At 41.9% G+C, this 19,243-nt stretch overlaps 2 long non-coding RNA genes across 2 annotated transcripts in view; both read left to right on the top strand.

Moving 5' to 3' along the window:
• LOC121670604 overlaps positions 1–19,243 on the top strand; it is a 140,656-nt gene that overhangs the window by 94,872 nt on the left and 26,541 nt on the right. The window contains exons 13-16 of the long non-coding RNA XR_006018169.1: positions 13,286–13,354; positions 14,050–14,198; positions 16,639–16,725; positions 18,514–18,551. This is a non-coding gene — a long non-coding RNA (uncharacterized LOC121670604). The remainder of the gene's footprint in view (positions 1–13,285; positions 13,355–14,049; positions 14,199–16,638; positions 16,726–18,513; positions 18,552–19,243) is intronic.
• On the top strand, positions 2,017–4,050 carry LOC121670605. The gene is made up of 2 exons (XR_006018170.1): positions 2,017–3,672; positions 3,995–4,050. It is a non-coding gene; the product is annotated as an uncharacterized LOC121670605 (long non-coding RNA).

The raw sequence follows: 19,243 nt of genomic DNA, 5'->3' as shown, positions 1-19,243 counted from the left end.
CAGGGTCCTCCTCGCCCCCTGTGGCATTGGAGAGGAGATGCTCAGTCTCTGGGAGGCTTCAGGAGGTGGAACACCCTCTTTGAGGGTTTGGGATGTCGAGGGCTGCCTTTTGCACTCAAATGTCGCGATTTCAGCGACTGAGCCTGCGAAAAACCATCGCTCCGTGGAGCACCCTTGCATTGGCAGGGACACGGAGCACATGGACTAATGGGTCTTTTCCACTTTAATTTCTACTCTAAAACAACTCTTTGTTACTGTTCTCAGACTCGGCGCCAACCGTCACTTATGCCACACACCAGATATTTCTTTCTATTCTGCCCTTAGCTTTGCAGAGAAGCCTTTAAAGCAAACAAACACCAAACTGTGAGAAACCGAGGGAAGATATGGACTGGCCCACTCGTTAGTGCTGGAATGTGGAAACTATGAAGACATCTTTTTTTATTACCAATGCTGGAAAGCACAGTCACTGAGTGGGCTGGGATACAATTTATACTACATGCAGTAGTTAAAAAAAACTGCAAAAATGGGTGTAACCCTGGGCTGTGGTACAACTGGCCTTTCAGCCCCCACTTGAGATCGGGCCATCCCAAGGAGAAACTGTGGTTTGGAATAAGAGCATGCATTTAATTTCACTCGGAGAACTTATTGGAGTTGGCACTTCAAGAAAGAAACTGAAGTATATTTTTTGTCATGATTAGTGGCCCCCTCACCACTATGTTTGATTATGTTGGAAGCTGAAAAGTTAAATTCTTATAAAATGATGATTTACAGTCCGTGATTATCCAGGTAGGGTGCGTGGTTTGCGCCAGCTTGGTCATGGGACTCCAATCTCATCCTATTTCATTGCTGTGAGAAAATAAAACTAGAATGTAAAAAAGCTGAAAACACATCCCCTGATTGCTCAGGGAATTTTCTTAGTCATACGTTATCTTTCCTAGTAGTTTCAGTTATTTTGTCTCCACTAAAACCCATAGCAAAACACTGCCCTGACACTTTCCCCTTGATTTTGGATCCACAGCAGACACATTTATTTTTATCTCGTGTCGTCTTTTCCCCTATGGTTATGCAAATCCTTGGAATAGGGGGCACAGGGAAGAAGTAATTTTAAAGCCAGTAAATTCCAGTGGAAGATTTCTTCAGTCACTCTGAGCAGGACTATCCTGGGTGCTGCTGTGGAGATGGGGCTGCCTCCAAACAGCACAGGGGTAGGTGCCAAGCGGGGAGGTTGAATATTTTCCTTGCAGACACATAACTTTGCCCACAGGAGTGAAGTCTCTTGCCTTAATGCTCTGCTAAGCTTCTCGGGAAGTACAAAGCTGTGCCTAAGGAAGCACACGTTAGGGAAATGTATCTCGTTATGATCAGCTGCCGGATAAAACCACGGCGTAGAAAGGGTTTGGTGGTGGGTGAAGTGTGAGGCTCATGAGAAAGATCTTGGAGAAAATAAGGGGCATCAGCACTTCATTGCTTTTCCCAGCAATCTTTTTCTCTTTCAGTTAGAACTTGCTTCATTTTGATACGCTTTTTTTTATTATTATTATTCATTCTCCCCTTTTCCCCTGTTCGGGGAATTATTTTGAAATAGTAAAATCTATTTTATTTCAAATCTATCTAGTTTCTTTCCCTTCCCTCCACCTCTCCCCTAATATAACAATATTTCCTTAAACCTATATTTAACTCTTTTGCAGTAGTACTCAATGAATTCCCTGGCTAAAAATCCAGCAGGATTAACACTGGGATGTGCTTTGTGAGCAAACGTGTGTGCCAATGTACATGTGTGGATTTAAGACCTGTAGAATCATAAGACATAAAATCATTAAGGTTGGAAAAGACCTCCAGGATCGCCGAATCTAACCTTTGACTGATCTCCATCTCTTCAACTAAACCAGAGCACTGAGTGCCACGTCCAGTCATTCCTTGGACACCTCCAGGGATGGTGACTCCACCACCTCCTGGGCAGTTTCACCACCCTTTCAGTGAAGAATTCTTCCCAATATCCAACCTTAACCTCCCCTGGCACAGCCTGAGGCTGTTTCCTCTTGTCCTGTAGCTACAGCCTGCTTTGTAAGTTTTACAGAAAAAGTTGGAGATATCAGAGTGTATGGCACACGTAAGAGCCTCCTGCCAGGGCTGTGCTTTATCCAGTGCTGGGTTAGTCGATGCAATTTGTGGTCAATGTCTGGAATCACATTCAACGCCTGTTTGCTCTTCCTTTGAGTACCATTGCTCTGCTCATTACTGCAACAAATTAACCATGGTCTCTAATCTTCTGTGGGGCCTAAAGTTTCTGCATCCAGCAACACACAGAACCCTATCCTTGCATGATGTGTCAAGGGGCTCTAAACGCATCCTTAAATGCTGCTTAAACTAGGATGAGTTTAAATATCTATTTAAGCTTTTCTCTGTTTTGGGATGGGGAGATGAGGGCGTAAATATTTATGAAAAAAATAATTTAGGTGCAAGGTCCCAGGTTTGAAAAACTCGGCCCATAAAATAATGCAGCAAGGGTGCTTGTGGTTATATAAGATAACAAAATTCATAACTCATTTGGATTAATCTCTCAAGTTACTACAGGGGCATATTGTGTTCACATCCACATTGCCTGATTATGAATTTATATTCAAGTTTTTCAACCTAATAGATGTACACAGTTTAAAATGGCTGACAAAGGCTAGAGGATTTGGTGTATAAACTCTGTCCTCTATGTTCATGAAAGCATCATAGGGATGCCTGACCCTCCTTGGAAAGAGCCGAGTCTCTCCCATGTCAGTCTGCAAAGGAACTGCCCATCTAAATGCCAAAAAAAGTAGAATAAATCATTTCCTTCAGATATACATTTGAATATGCTCAACCTCAGCGCTCTTTTTCACATGTTCAGTTTCTTTGTGAATTCTCTAGAAGTCAAGTTTTTTGTTCAAACGTTTGGACTTCTTGTGATCTGGCTGGAAACTGGAACACATGGAGCCTCGGACGTAATCAGAAAATGTCGTGTGAAAACGAGGACTGCTGGGAGCAGCATCTTTCTTAAATTCCAGCTACTCCGAACTCATTCCTTGCTGCTCGAGCCCTGAGCTCGCTGGTCATAGGACTCTGTGTGCAGTCTGAATTGATTTCTGAGCCCAGCTAAGGGAAAGAGTTAAGCTTGTTCTCCCCTTCTCGTTGGCAGAAAGTTTGCAGTTTAAAATTACATACTGACTCTGGTGTAGAGACACAAGAAATTATAGAGCAGACACTGTCCAGGACAACGTATAATTTAAAATGTACTAAAGAATGTATACCACATGGCAAAGTAAGTGAAGTGCTTCTTCAAATATAAGTGTTTTGCATAGAAAGGCTGTAATTATCCACTCCTAGGGAAATGTTTGCATTCATTCTAAATCAATATTTACTATTCATCTCTTGTGTTCAACAAAACAAGGTTTTAACATTTTTTTGTTTTAATGAGGTACTAAGACTGCAATAATACTACAATGTAATTGTCTTGATACAAAATATTGCTAAATTGTGTTGCTATTTCGGGAGCAAACAGTTTTTAAGAGGAGGGGTGTCCCTATTTGTGAGATGTTACTGCAGTAACACACAATTCAAACCCAGCCAAGCAGGGAGGCTCACCAGTTCCAAAGAGCCGTTAAAGCCGCCGCTCTGTTAAGGCCCTTAACTGGGATCATTCGGGTGAGTCCTCTGTCTCCCCCCGAAAGTATCAGCCTCTTTATAATGATTCCTTTTCAGCTGGCATCTCAACAACCACAACAATGATGTGATTTCTTTCTCTGGTTTTAAGCTTGGGTGTTTTTTTCCCCCCCTCCCAGCACCTTTCAGCCAGGCAGCAGCAGCCGAGGGCGGGCAGTAATTGGGCTGCAGCTGGCTCCACGCGCTGGTTCAAACCTGTTGATGTAAATGGAGTTTCCTGAACTTCACCCTCCTGGGAAAATACGGGGGGGATTGGAAAAGTTTGCAGGATGATATCAGAGCTTGATCCTTAATCTTTTTCAAGGAACTGATCTACCTTGAAAAAAGTTTGGTGTGGTACTTGAGGAGGACATGGCAAAGGAAAAAAGTCCTCAAATTGCATGGGTAAGTCACTGCCCATGGTGAGGGGGGGATTGGAACCAGATGATTTTAAGGTCCCTTCCAACCCAAACCATTCTATGATTCCTGCACTGAGATTCGGGTGGAATGAGAGCATCTGAGAAGGATCAGAGTCTCTGGGAGGAACAGCACATTTAATCACAGCCTGTGGCACTGCTATTCTGTGGTTAGGAGGATGTCCTTGCACCAAGCATCCTTCTCTTTGAATTTACCTGGCATGTCTTAAGAAGTAATTCTCAGACTTCTCCAACTTCAAAAAAAAACCCAACAAGCATGCATTTTTGGCACTGCTGTGGCTCCATGTGAATCAAATCAGATAACTGGAAACACTTTAGTTGGAAAATCCTTTAAAATCCTTTTCTTTAATCTCTTATATTTTATTCTTGCACACTGCCCACCATATTCCAGGCTCTAGCCTACCCTTCCCTACACAAAATGCTTCCACTTCTGCTGCTAAAATTCACACTATGAGCATAGGCTCTTGAGTGGATTTCAATCTTGTGCTCAAGCAGATCGTCCTGTATTTTTTCTCTGAGTCTGAAGTCATTCTTGTCCTCTTAGAAAATCATGTACATAAATGGGGTCAATAGCCCTGAGAGAAGAACAGTCTCTTTCCCCAGCAAATGTTATTGTAACTGGTGTTTTAATTCTCCAGATATCACTCTCAGTGTACTGGGTAACAAAAGGCTGTGTAGTGCCTAATCATTCAGCAGTGATCCAGGGAAAAAGCAGAAGGTTAAGAGCAAGTTCCTAAAGTCTGTAAAATCAATGGGACACTAGAAAGGGAACTGAAGTGTACCAGAAGGGAACTCTTGAGGGTCATTAAAAAAAGCAGAAACTGATTATGAACAGAGCTTTTTACCCAAAGAACTGGAGGGGGCCAGCAAAATCATTCTGCTGCACTCCAGTTAAATGTCTAATAGTGGAGACATTTTCTACACAGCCCATAAAGGATAATGAGGATGCCTTTGATAGCTTTCAAGAAAGTTGTTCTTGTCGGTGTTCACAAAAACATGATCTGGGCAAGCACTCTGCACATACAGCCCATGGCGATCGTACACAACGGTGAAAGGGAAGATGGCAGCCCAAAACTCTGCATTCCATCCCTGAAATACATCCCGTCAATTACATGTAGAAAAAATTGGATTGACCTGACAATATGATGTCAACTGCACTGGTGATGAAGCTTGGTGTTGTCTACTGCTTTGATGCCTCACCTTGCTGCGATGGGGGATGTAAGGAGAGGTGACAAAATCGGGTGACTTCCTCCAGAATGAGTGAGAAATAGGGGTTTGTCCTCAAACTTACTGAAATCGATTACCAACAGCAAAGTTTGGATTAGAATCTAATTGATTTCTTCTCAGTTTCTGTGTTGGGAAAGCAATCCACGGTAGTGGGAATTGGAATGTTTGTTCTCCTCCTGTCTCTGACCCTGATCCTCTGTGCGGTTCTGGGTGAGTCACAACTTTGCTGTGATTCATTTTCCCAGCGAAGAAAATTAGTATAATCCAACTTGCAGATCTTACCGGTGTACTCTAAGAATGATTTGTAAAAACAAATTAAGTGGAATTGTATTTTAGAAGTGAAAGGTTTTACCGGCCACCTTAAAAGTAGAGATCTGGCTCATTGAGAGCAGACTCTGCTCTGCTTTTGGACTATAGAGCAGTTCTGTTGGGGAAAAATACCAGAAACCTTTCTAGTAAAAATGAACTCTGAGTTCTTTGTACTTCAGAGGAAACAAACGTTTTCTCCAGAAACAGGCGTTCACAGGGATGAACCGAGTGTGAGTCAGTCCAACAGTGCTACAGCCAAATTGTGAAACTTTTGTGTCATCGCCCTGTGATTCCAGCTATCTTCAATTAATAGAAAAAAATGCAGGAAATTCAGGTGGAAGGAATGCATGGAAATTGAAGTCAAAGAAAAATATTCGTTGTGGCCTTGGCAAAGAGAGTTTTCTAAGCTGAAGGAGCTTTTAAGCAATTAGCATCTGCTGTGCGCAATTACTGAGTGACACGCAGCCCCAGATGGAGGGCTCAGAAGCCAGTGGCCATCTGGATTTTGGTCTTTATCAAGGGTAGGCTCTGTTCTGGGTTTCACCTGGCCCAGGAGAGAGACCTCCCTCTGCCCCACATTGCACAGTCAACTGTGAGTCATTGGTGGGGGAAAGAGTGAGACAATTCCTCCAGGTCTCTCAGGTCCAAAGCTTTCTGAAGTCACCGGAAAGATTATGACTGGAGATGTTGACCTCTGAATTGATGCATTGCCCCCAGTTTTCCAAAATGAGGTAAGTTACTCAGCTAAAATCCACCTCTGAGCTGTAAAAGTGGCTTGATGTGCTCCAGCCTCCGTAGGGACATATTGCTTGGGAGCCTCAGCATCTGAAATTACACAAAGAAAATCAGCTCTTAAAGGGAGAATTTTGTCAACAGGCTTTTTTATTTACAAAAAATGCAATTAAATTTTTCTTAGAAGTGCTGAGAGGTATCAGACCCAGCCACAGAGACTAATTCTCTGAAGTAATGTAGTTTTAAAAGTGAAACTATAGTTTAGTTTGTGAAATTCAAAAAATAAAAATGAAAACCAACTGACAAACAGTTTCTGACTACTCTGTATCTAAAAATGGGCCACTCTGATTTGGTCTGTTTAAAAACTGTGAACCCATAAGGCTCGTATTCCAAGTTCAGCATGATGAAAATGAAAATTGTTGAGGTATAAACCCTTGGAAAACAGGGTTTATAATGGAAACAGTAATTGACTCTCAACTACCGCATCAAGAATACAATGTTATAATACAAAGCCTCCGTCTTGGGATCCCAGCTCTGCTTCTGACCTCAGGCTGGCAGACAAACACCTCACCACAGAGCTAACTAATGGTTATAGGTTTGGTGTTTTTGTTGTTAGTTGTTTCTCCTTTTTTTTCTTTTCATGCAAGAGCAACATGGCAAGTGAAGAAAATTTATAGGAGCAAAGCAAAATTAGCCAACAGTTCAAAAGTTCTCTCTTGTAAGTTTTTGATATTTTTCCCAATCACTGGTTCGCTCTCAGCTCCTAAGACCGAGGAGATGCCGTGATTCTACTCTGGATGAACATTTTATTTTGGCTGATAATTGTATTTATCTCAGCTTTACAAATAGTTTAACTGTTCCTTCAAAGGTCACAAATTTGGTTATCCCAAATGGAGAAGACCAAAAAGGACCAATATCTTTGCAGCTGCTGACTTTCCCTTCTCTGCATGACTGACGGAGAGGAGAGGAAAAGCAAACATTCCATTGACCTTATTAAAGATGCTTCCCAAAGCCTTTGCCTGGGCTGAGCCAGGGTGCTACCTTTGCCACCAGTTTTGGCTCCCATGACATCCTGTCATTTTGGGCTACACACAGAAAGTATCAGCTCTAGCTGAAAATATCATTAAAGGTGGTGAAATGGGGAAGATCAGGAAGCTCATCGGGGGAGACTGGCTGTGGTTGGCAAACCCATGTGCAGACATGTGAAATGAAAATACCCTGAGATCAGCATGCATTTTAAAGGAAAAAAAAGGATAAATTCTACTGAGGTGATTGAGCTTGAAGTACTTTAAAAATTCCTGCTGTTCTGTGAAACAATAGGTTATCAAATTCATATTTTCTTAAGTATTGAAGGACACAGAGCAGAAGCATTTTCTGTCCATATCTGGTCTTCTTTCAGCTACAGATTAAAAATAAAATGAATTGCTTTGGTTTCTTTAGGCATTGAAAATGAGACAGAGCCATAAGCTTCGATCTTGGTAGACCTACACCTTCTCCTCTGCTGGCTTTTGCAGTGGCTGTAGTGGTGTTTACAACTGTACCAGGTGGGTGCACAGGCAGAGCAACTCACAGCTTCCTTGGTGATCACTATTGGCACTTTTCAAATCCAAGGAAAGAGGTCATGGATATTCCAGCAGTATAATTTACCTCTTAGGCAAGCTTCCCAGTGATGGGCATTCTTTTTTCTTACCTTTAGCCATTGAACACCTTTCATTGCAAACTATCCTGTTGATGTCAGTGTAGAGAATCTGGAACCTAAACCAGAATACTATTGTTAAATCTCTTTTTCCTGGAATAGAGAAAATTTACCTTTACTGGCAACCATGCCTTTATTCAAATGCTGCTCCTTGTGAAAATGATTGGGAAATTGCCAGTGCAAACAACAAACAAAAACTCCAAGAACTGGCCCTTTATGACGAGTGATTTATGATTTATGCTCTAAACTATATAAACTACTTATTTCTATTTGGATTTGGAAAAAAAAGCCAGGAAAAAAAAACCAACAATAGCTCAGCAAAAAAAATGTGTACAGTTGTGGAATGTTAGTACAGTCTTTGGCAAAGGATCAAATAGAGATAAGGCTCGATTCTACAGGCATATTAACATTCTTTAAAGCCATCAATGTGAAATAAATCCGAGAATGTATGTTTAAATTATAAAAAAAAATACAGCATGAATATGCATTTTGTAGTTAACTGCTCCCTGTTGTTTTGGGCTCTTGTCCTGCTTTAGCACGATTTTTTGAGGAGGAAAATCCTGACTGGAGCACAAGTTACATTTCAAGTCCTATTTTAGGTGGTTTGCAATCGTGGATTTCCCTATTTTTTTCTTATCATTTTTCTTTGATTTGCTTTTTTTAAGAGTATTATCCAACTCAGCTTGGCACGGCTCAAGTGCACAACTGCAACCTTTTCCATGACCCAAAAGTCAGTGCCACTCTGTGGGTTGGCAGTTTGCAAATAAAACATATCCTTAATGAAGTGTGGAAGCTCCTGTTCTTTTCCCTCCTCAGGAGACGTGCCTTAATCTCTGGCTCAGAGCCTTGTCAAATGTTGCAGTACAGAACTGGCAAGCTCGATGCTGCTAATGGATTGAAACCTCCACCAGGTTGTGCATTTCTAGAGGGGTTTTTTTTTTCTTGCTCCTTTCTTTTTTTTTTTTCTTTCCCCTAAATGCTGCAGCAACCAAAGCATCACTCCAGCCCTCAGTCTTCCATAACGATTGGTTAGGGACTTCAATGGCAACTCTACAGTACACGTAAGAGAAATTTAAATTATGCCACTGAAGTGTACCAAGGATTTGGTTGCTTATGTAGGTCAATTATTAAGGGAAAAAATAAGATTAAAACTAGGGGGCTGTTCTGTGTATTTGAAGTTATTCCCGAAGATATAAAACTGTGCTATTTACGCTTATGACTCGTGACAGGTTCTCTAAGTCACAGGCATTTTGTCTCTTCTACAGCAGAAGCTGAAAATGTTTGGATTTTTCACTTCTGTTTTCTTTTTTATTTTCTTTTTTTCCTAGAAAATCACCATAATCTAGTGAAACAGATTTGAATAAAATGACTAAAAATTACTAAAAATGGAGGACTGGAAAATATCACAGTCCTTTTTTTTTTTCAGGTTATGGTTGAATAATATTGAGACAAGGCTAGTTTTCATTATCTGTGGCATAAATTGACAAATTAAGAAAACTCTGCATTTCTTTTCAAAATCTGGATTTTTTTTTTTTTTTTCCTTATCACACAAGTACGCTATGTGATCTCAGATTATTTTTTCTAAAAATTCTGGGGTTTATACAGCTGAAGAAAATTTTGTCTCAGAATTTACCTCTTTATTCAGTCATTTTGAGAGAGGTCCAGGCAACCTGATCAGGGTGCAAAACGCAAAGCACATTTTCAGCATGGTGAGCAACAACCTGCATTGCAACCTGTTGCTGTCCAGAGCTTGAGAACTTTTACACCAGGGGGAAAAAAAAATGCGGAAAGGAGAAAAGCAATTATTCAATCCCTCACGCTAGGGGCAGGAACTTGTAGTGCTCCTTTAGTCTCTGTTAACCTGGTTCTGTCAATGTCAATAACTCTGTGACATCCTGGGAGGAGGGAAAGCCGTGGGATGCCGGGTACTTGGGTGCTAAAATGTTATCAAATAATGTATGCGAGGTAGCGCTGTGTGCTCCGCGTCATTGTGCCTGTGCTCCTTGAAAGCACAGGGACTCCTGGGGAAAGTAGGTTACCCTCAGTTCTGCTGGTGGATGGAAGGGGTGAAAAGGAGGTTTTCACATTCGTGCCTTTTTAGATCCACACTCTAGCGCGTTACTGGAGGGGTCTTGGTGTGATTTCTCTACTGAGCAGATGGGAAGTCACGTTTTCCCAGCAATGCTTTGGCAAATCTTGGGGTTTATTGTTATAGTGAAGTTGGAAAAGCCCTCTAAGGTCATCGAGTCCAACCATTCCCCCAGCACTGCCAAGGCCACCACTAAGCCATGTCACCAGTGCCACATCCACACAGCTGTCAGATCCCTCCAGGGATGGGGACTCCAATGTCCAAAAGGGTTGCACGCTGCATCTCTGTTGATGTTCTCCACAAAGCTTCTGTGTATCTCTGGGAACTACTGGAGCAACTGTTCTTCTCCAACATATTTCCATCAGTAAGGAATTTATGTAACCTGGGATTACCGTCGTTATTTCCCCTCCAGAGGATTTCATTAAGGAAAGTGTGGGAACATCCATGCATCATCGCACATAGATGGTCTAGAACCCCTGGAGCAGCTCAGCAGCTGCCTCTGCTGCAGGTTACTTAAGTAAAAGTACTTTTGAGATGCTTGCTGGAAGTAGTGGTTTGCAGTCTGTAAAGGCACCAGATCTAGGAGAGGAAATAGGATATGATATAGGAATTGACCCATCTGTGAATTGTTATGTCAGTTCAGGAAGTTTCTGGAAGAGAAAAAAAAAAAAAAAAAAAAAAAGTTAATGTTTGGCTATCTTTTCTTAGAAGGCTGAGTTTTATGTTAAACAATTGTATGTCTAGAATGCCTTGAAAGAAGACTGAAAGGACACCAGAGTCCTAGGGAACAAAAGGAAATTTGTGGAGGAAATTAGATGCTGCAGAAAAGCTGAAGCTTCGAGGCAGAAACAGTGGGAGCTGTCTGGAGTGGGGAAAGGCACAAGTGGACAGATTGAAACCTGTTTGTTAAGCTTGTACAAGGATGGACTAAAGAGTTGAACATGAGGTGAAAGGAGAGGACTTGAGGAGCTGCTGGAATGTGGTGGCATTATTTAGCTGCTGGATTTTGGATGAATGACTCTGGACCTTGAAGTGCAATCTGTGGATCATGTCACCGTGAAGGGAATCCTCACAGAGTTATTCTCCTCTGCCTGCACAGACCTTGATTAGTGGTAAAGGCCCAAAGTGGCTGAGACACATATTAATGTAAGGCCACCAGTTGTAAATCAATATTTGAGGTAAATGGCTTCAACTGTTCATTATGGAAACTTCATTCTGAGAACAATTATAAGTTTAAAAGTGAAAGTGAGATTTGGCAAGCAGCATCCATACTTAATCAGTCACACGGTGGTTTCATGCTTAAGATGGAGCTTGCAGCTTGTTTGTTCTGAGAAATGCAGTGCATTCATTCATCATGTTTATTCAAATTAGGGCTTCTGGGGAGTAATGACAACGTTATTGTGCAGAATTACCCGCTGTGGTTCAAAGAATGCACCTGCCAGTATGAAAATCAGGGAATCTGGTGATGGCAGGTTTATAAAGAGTTCAGCAGCCCAGTGTTACCCTGCGAACAACAACAGAGCACAAGCTCCTGTGACTACCTTGACAGCAGCAACCAGTACTGGTAACTTTACATTTCTTCTTTAGTTCAATAAACTTATGTTTATGTCACTAAATGTGAGCTTTTATTGTCAGCACTGGAAATTTGGGCTGTATCACAGCTACATTGGGAAGCACCGTGCTGATTGCTGCAGAATTAATTTGGGTATTGCTTTTTATTTTCTTGAGGAAAAAAAGTTTTATTATTATCTTTGCTTTTGCAGAACAATATATTTCTCTGATGACTTAGAGCTGCCTAAATCAATTCCTTACTGAATTTCTATACATTTTTAAGGTACTTTACCTCTTGTAAGGAGTGATTATTATTGAGTAGCACATACACTGTCTGTAGGAATAGTTATTGGGTTTTTTCTCTGTTCTTATAGAGGTCCCGTTGCCAGTTTCTCCTCTTCCTCCTCAGAATTAAAAAAATAGAAATAACAGTAACAGTCTTGCTGTTTTCTCCCTTCCAAGTAGGTAGAAGAAAATTACTTGATTAGATTACAGGGTTTGTATATGTGTTTAAAGAATTTATTGTGGGAAATCTATACTAGAGCCAAAATGATTCATGGTAATTAATGTTCCCACGTTTAATAACAAAAGAATTAATAGAGAGCAGCTACTTACCATAAAGTGTTTCCTTGACATTTCTTACTAAAAATAAAATTTCTAATCATGCCACATAGATTTTTGGGAAAGAAGAAAGAGAAAGATTAGGCAAGGAAACATCTCACTGTAATTTAAACCATTATTTCTCTGACAGCTTTTTATCTCCTGTCTGGAAGAAACAAACATATTAAATTTTTTATTAAAATAGTTAAGCTTTGTGAGAGTACTTTTTTCCCCAGTGCAATAATAAATATTTATTTGTGCCAGAAACAAAGAAGTTTCTCTACGAGGCTTTTAGTGATGCTTAGCCAAAGGTAGGAGTCTTTTAACCTCATAAATACAGCTCTTATGCTCGTGCTTTCTCTTCTTCAGTAGAAATTTTTGATGTATAAGTAACATTCCTACAGAGCCTGGGTCATCCACTGGTATTGATCACCTGCCTCCCTGTCCTCCTTTGACTGTTGTTTATGAAGGATGAAGTGCACAATATCAATTAAAGAACAGCTCCAAAACACGGAGTTAAGCCACAGCCACAGTAAATTTCCGAATAAATAACAAAGGCTTTCCAGCAAAGACCTTCAGACATACGGGCTGGACACTGGATGTGGCCAGAGAAGGAGTTTAACGTGACCTAGCGAGCTCTTGCAAAATCCTCCTTCTGTTGCCTGTGCTCTGCCTATCCCCTGTTGTGTTCCATTGGCATGGCTTTAAATATCACCTCCTACCCGGCAGCGCCGCAGGGGCAGCGCGTCTGGATGGAATGGTAGGAGACTGGTGCTAGGCACTCACATCAGAAAGGGGATTGCATCCATTTGGGAAAAAGCTCTTGGCCAAGGTGTCCAGTACAGAGTGAAATTCCATCCTTTTGAAGGGGGAAAAAAAAAAAGGAAGAGCATAAAAAGAAAAATACTGTCAGATGTCCATGTACTATTAGCACAGAATAATTTATACTGAATTCTGCTCTTACTGTTTTGGTAGATCTGGATGTGTTCTGCCTATGATCTGGATGTGGCTGGGCTTTCTCTGTCTGTGCTTCTGGCAAATGTGGTCAGTATTTAACCCAGACTGTATTTTTGTGCTTGCCATCTGCTTAATTCTGAATGTCAGATCCACAACTGGCCTGGTAGTTATTGCTATTCAGCTGTTTTGAACCCAGCTCGGTGCAGCAGATAGGAGAGGATGTACTGGTTGTGTGAAAATGTCATTTGAGCTGAGTCTCCTCCCAAGAGTTAAACCCAAATCTTCCTGTGAAAATAATAAGAAGGAATGATTCTCCTATTTTTTTATTGCATTGTTTTCTCCAACTTTGTGCCTTCTTGGCTTTGTTGCAATTAGGAAAAATAAAACAAAACAGAAAATATAGTAAAGGCTGAGCTTGTAAGAGTTTTCCATCTGGTTGGAATACCATGTCAATGGGCATGCCACACTAAACCTTTACTAAGTAATTTTCAAAGAGATTCTATGTTCTCAGGTGTGGAAAAACTTCAACACATGACTTAACGGGAAATGTTTAACTGAAGTGGGCTATTAAATTCCCAACTTTAACTCTTCCAGGCTTTCTTACATGGTCAAGCTGGTCAGATTCTTGTTTGGAACATCTAATAAAATAATTGGAAATGGTTTTGATGACTCACTATAACTTAGAAATTTGGATGTAATGCTGGAAAGCTGGGAAAACTGCTTACAGTCACTTCATGTTGGGGAAATTACTTAACACTCACAGTTATTTGTATACTTCACAGGTCTGATTCAGTCTTACAGTTTTGATGTCTCAAACAAACGTCAGCACCTTTACAAGGAGCACATTGACAAGTGGATGAGACAAGCAAGTGGGCTGGAGAAGACATCTGCTTCCAGTCTTCTGATGTACCTCGAGGACCTGCGTCTGGAGGTAGGAGAGCTGCTGCAGGATGGGAGGGAGAGCTCAGGAAGGATCTTTTTTTTGGTGCCTGAAACCTGGGTCATATTGGGTGCTGTTTGCCAATCTCTTGGTGCAGCAGCACCCGTAGAGGTCAGAGGTGATTTGTGGCTTCAGAAATTCCTCCAGATTGAAAAAAGGCCATTTTATATCAGAGGCTGTGGGAAAGATGCAGGAAGGAAGGCTTGCAAGGGCATGATCTGTCTCCTAGACTACAGTGCATTTCCAAGATATGGCCCCCACTGCAGGAGGCTGAGGTCAAAATGTGCTGCAACTGCGTAAGAGGTTTTTCCTTAGTCTTGCTGGATGATGTGCCCAGTGCCTCCTTTGAAAAGGGTGTTGCGTGTGCTCCAGTGCTCCATCTGGCTGAAAGGTAGCTCTGCCTGCCAGGCCAGCAGTGGGAGAGTGCACATGGACATCCTTGGAGGAGATTTTTTGTTTCCTCACCCCCCATGCAATCCTTCTGCTCAGATATGGTCGAGTAAAATACGTACACAGGTGAATAAATTTATTGCACAGAGCCACCCAAAAGCACTTATCCAAACCCTATCTGCCAGAGATTAAAATGTTAAGGTATGTCTGATTGTAATCCATTTATTGTTTATGAATTCACCATCCTCTCGAACGTCCCCGGGCGCCAGGTTTTGCCTATGGATCTCTGAAACAGCTGAAGGAAATGTAAAATCAAATGTAGACAGACAGCTCCCTCTCGAATACATATCCACAGAGGCTGAGGAACACTTGTTATGCTAGCAAGGGTGTGGAATAAATTACGCTCAGGAAATTTGCTCTGGACCCACCTATTTCAGACGAGAGGCTTTGTGTGCCGCGCCGGAGCCGCTCCTGGGGGAGCGGCCATCACCGTGGAGCAGACAGGTGGATCTGGAGATGCTCGGGCTCGCAGCGTGGCACAGCACCAGCAGATCAATATTTAATGTGAAGGCTGTTGCAGCCCCTCACATACATAATTTATCCCTGCTTTTGGGTACAGCTGGACCTGAGTCAAGCTGTGCTTCCAGACTGCAGGGGTATTAGAAGTGGGTCCAAGTGTTTCAGATGGTTCTCACCTTCTAAACAGGGCAATTCCAAAGCCAGGATCCAACTCTTTCCCTCCCCTCTCCTTCGCCCAACGCACAAACAAACGCTTTGGGGAGGTCTTTTAAATTTGTGTCGAATTACGCCGACTTGCCCTCATTGAGGGCACACAGCAATGTTTGTATAGAAGAGAATTAGGGCCCCAGAAAGAATTAAGCATTTCAGAGTTTAATTAAGTGGGCTAACAACACATGAGCAAAGTCAGTCTCATAAAAGAGAACTTTATTGTATGAATTGACACAAAGTAAAAGCCCTTTGGGATTCAATTTTAAAAAAAATCTGGAAAAAACCCCACATTATGGGGAGTAACCTGGCCACCCTGGCTCATTTCAGTGAGCAAATATCTCTGCTTGGGATTTTTTTACCCTGACAAATGATTAAATTCCAGCGATACGATAGCACGCGATGCCTGAGTAACAAGGTATGAGCAAGAGGGATTTGCTTTTGACTAGTTAAGAAATAAGCTTACTAATTCACAAATTTATTATAAGATTAGCCTTTAATACCTGATAATCACCTTCGTCAAGGAAAATTTCATGTCTTCAAAAGGCAAAGGAAATTTATAGATGGGTCTTGAGCCAGGCTCGTGGGTGGTAGACAACATCCAGGCGAGGTCCAGCCTTTCTCTCAGAGCAAGAGAAACAGAAACAAGACAGGCATGGCAAAATCTCAGATGCCACAAGATTATTAATCTCTTTGCAGAAAACAAGTTTGATCTCTGTCAGGCTGTCCATTAATTTTGATGGAGGTACTTTTAAGATCTTATGTTTGCACTTCAGTGGGGCTGTTACAGCTAAATATGCAAGTAAAAATGTTTTCTCATAATGTATACAGACAAGTGTTCCCATTTCAAAGGTGGTGTTGTCATACAGATATAAGAACATCAGTATTTGCTAGCCTTGTTATTATCGTCTTTGCAATAGCCCATCTGGACCTGAACTAAGAAATGCTCCCAATGTGATAGGCTCATACAAACATCTGGTGCAAAAAGAGGCCTTTCTGCTCAAGGACTTTTAGCTTGAACTAATGAAAAAGGCAAAGTGTGGGAGGGAAAAAAAGGACAGAGAAGGAAAAAGAAAAAAATAAGTTTCCACAGTCCCACAACCTTTCACTAACAGATGGAAGTCTGTCTCCTGACTCCCAGCTGAGACCCATTGCCAATAAAGGATATTGTGCAACTGTTGAGCACAAGTTTATACCCAAGTCACTCATGCAATGATGTTGTGAACAGGTATGAGAGTAGCACAAGCCCTGTCATATGCCAGAAGTGGTTGTAAAGACGAATAACTATAAATATTCACTGTGCTGCTGTCATTAGCTTTCAGATTCAAAAACCACAGGCTAAGGACAACATTTTATGCACAGATACTGAATCTGGAATAAGATTCTCCTCCCTGGGAATCAGGTAACACATCAGTTCTTCTACACTTCTGTAGACATTAGGTGAAACAAAGACTTGAGAATCAGCCCTTGTGGAAAGGAGGAGCAAAGTTAACATTGTACCCTGAGATGCAGAATTCCTGAACTCTCATTGGCACTGCAGATTCAGTATTTGTATCCTTCATTTTTGATATGATGGATCTGAATACGGCCATCCTTTGCCATAGTGCCTCAGTTTCCCCCCAGGTGCTGTGTCTCACATTTGTCTCTTGGCTGAGCCTAGGCCAGCAGAAGTGTTCCTGTAGAGCCTTCTAGAAAGGCTTAGGTTGGAAGAGCTCTCCAAGATGATTGAGCCCAACCATTCCCTGGCCCTGCCACCACAAGGCCATGTCCCCAAGTGCCACATCCACGTGGCTGTTAAATCCCTCTGAGGATGGGGACTCCACCACTGGCCTGTACAATCCTTTTGGTGAAGAAATTTTTCCTAATATCCAAGCTAAACCTATGACTGCAGCTCTTGCTGTGGCAGAGGCTCTCTTTTCAATCCCCTACCTGTCTCTAGCTGCCAATGTTTGCAGAAGTTACAGGAATTTAATTATCTTCAGAGCTTCTACCTCTCTATTAAATTGGATTGAAATAAGCCAATGAATTGGCAAATGGTTAAGGAAGAAAAGGTCTGGCAGACAGGGCCAGTGTGAAAGCTTCATTGCTTCAGGAGAGCTGCCCAAAAAGAATTGAACTCAGGAAAGTGTGGGATTTTGAAAAGTATAGCAGCATTTGAACTGTAACACAGATTTTCTGGTTATGGAGTGAGTGAAGGAGAACAAATAAAGGAATTAAGTGGAGAGGAAAACAAAGGTCAGAGGTCAGTCCCCTCCTTGGATGACATGGAGAAAGAGATTAGAAGTTTCCATGATTGGGAATATAGCCTTCCCAAAATTAAATAACAGTTTCAAAGTCCAAACATTAGATACAAGCTTGTTTATTCAATTTATTAAAGACATCTCAGGATTAGGGTTCCCATTCCTTCACTTCTTATGGGTTTCTACACACCGAAGCGGGACACAGAGAGTCTGCCGCAGAACCTTTGCGTATGGAGCACCCAGGCTGGAAGGTCCTTGTGGGGCTGGGACCTGCTGGAGAAGGGACAGGCAAAAATCTCTGTAGAAAGCCACAGACTTCACTGCAGCAGAGATGACAGAGGAGCAAATGGCCTCTATCATATTTAAAGTGGCAATTCCAAAGCTGAATGTGCTCCTGAGCAAAGGCACAGGCAAGGGGCCTTTGGAAATTACTCAGCAAAGTTATAGAGCTTCCTGAACTTGAGCCAGGCAAAAATACTAGGACCTGAATCAAAAGGAAATATTTTATAGCTTGAATGCTATTTAACCTATCAATTTTTCTTTTCTGTTTGGAAATGCTTTTTTCCTCTTGTGGTTGAGACAAAAAGATTAAAGTATGATAATGGTGTCGTAGAGGAGTCATGTTTGGCCAGGTGATAACTGAGCATTTTGGATAGCCTGGATATTGGGTTTCATGGGTTTGCGCGTCCCTGGATGTGCTCAAGGCTGGGCTGGATTGGGCTTGGAGCAACCTGGTCTAGTGGAAGGTGTCCTCACCTGTGGGAGGGGGTGGGACTGGATGGTCTTTAATGTCCCTTCCAATCCAAACCATTCTGTGATTCTGTGTGTAATACCTACAGTTCTGCATGTAAATACATCCTCTTTCTCTCTTTTTGTGCTATTTTTTTGTGTGTGTATATATTCGTGGTGGAATTGATAAACTAAATGTCTGAGAATCCCACTCCCCACAGGCACACAAGCATTGCTGGATCAAAGGCTGCCAGCCAAGGTGAGAATTGATTTCTCAACACACTGATTTTAAAACTCAGTAAGTTTAACTCTTACTAGAGGTATTTCAGTTTACATTTTTGCTTTTGCCATATTGAGTGCTTTCATCCCTCTTCCATGCTTGAGGCTGGGATAAGCAGGATTGGGGGGAGGGCTGATGCCCTCTCCTCCTACTCTTCGACTGAGAGCTGCAGCTCCACACAATTTTCCTCCAGCCCACAGGTTGTACCAAGTGTTCAGTCACACCAGCCCTCTGTGAGATTGTACCTGCATTATTTATCAGCTAACAGATGTAACTCTGTCCCTTTTTTCAACCCAGCTTTAGTGACTGTGCATTCAGGGTCAACTCACTCATCTCTCTGCATGCTGTGGAGGGTGAGGAGAGGCAGGGATTTTCCATGCCTGTTCCTTGGCTGGCTCTCAGCACACTTCCCCTTCAGATTTTGGGGTTTACGTGGATTCTTAGGGATTTGTGAGTTAAAGTATTCCTTGCAAAGAAGGAGAAGCACTTTTGTGGAGCATCGAAGCAGGTGGGCTGAGCTGAGCAGAGGTGTATCCCCACACAGTTGATCATTCAAAATCAATGCACATCATTTTACAGCATTAATATATAAAAGCAGCTAAATGAGGAGCGCAGCACACAAAACCACAGGGCAAGCCGCCTGTTAGCCCTGTGCTTGCAAAAGCAGTCCA

Source organism: Corvus kubaryi, unplaced genomic scaffold, assembly GCF_017639235.1.
Source record: "Corvus kubaryi isolate FWS band 111438036 unplaced genomic scaffold, C.kubaryi_AGA036_p1.0 37396, whole genome shotgun sequence".
Taxonomy (NCBI): Eukaryota; Metazoa; Chordata; class Aves; order Passeriformes; family Corvidae; genus Corvus; species Corvus kubaryi.
Note: the sequence above shows the minus strand (reverse complement) of the source record. Positions and strands in the feature narration are given on the sequence as shown.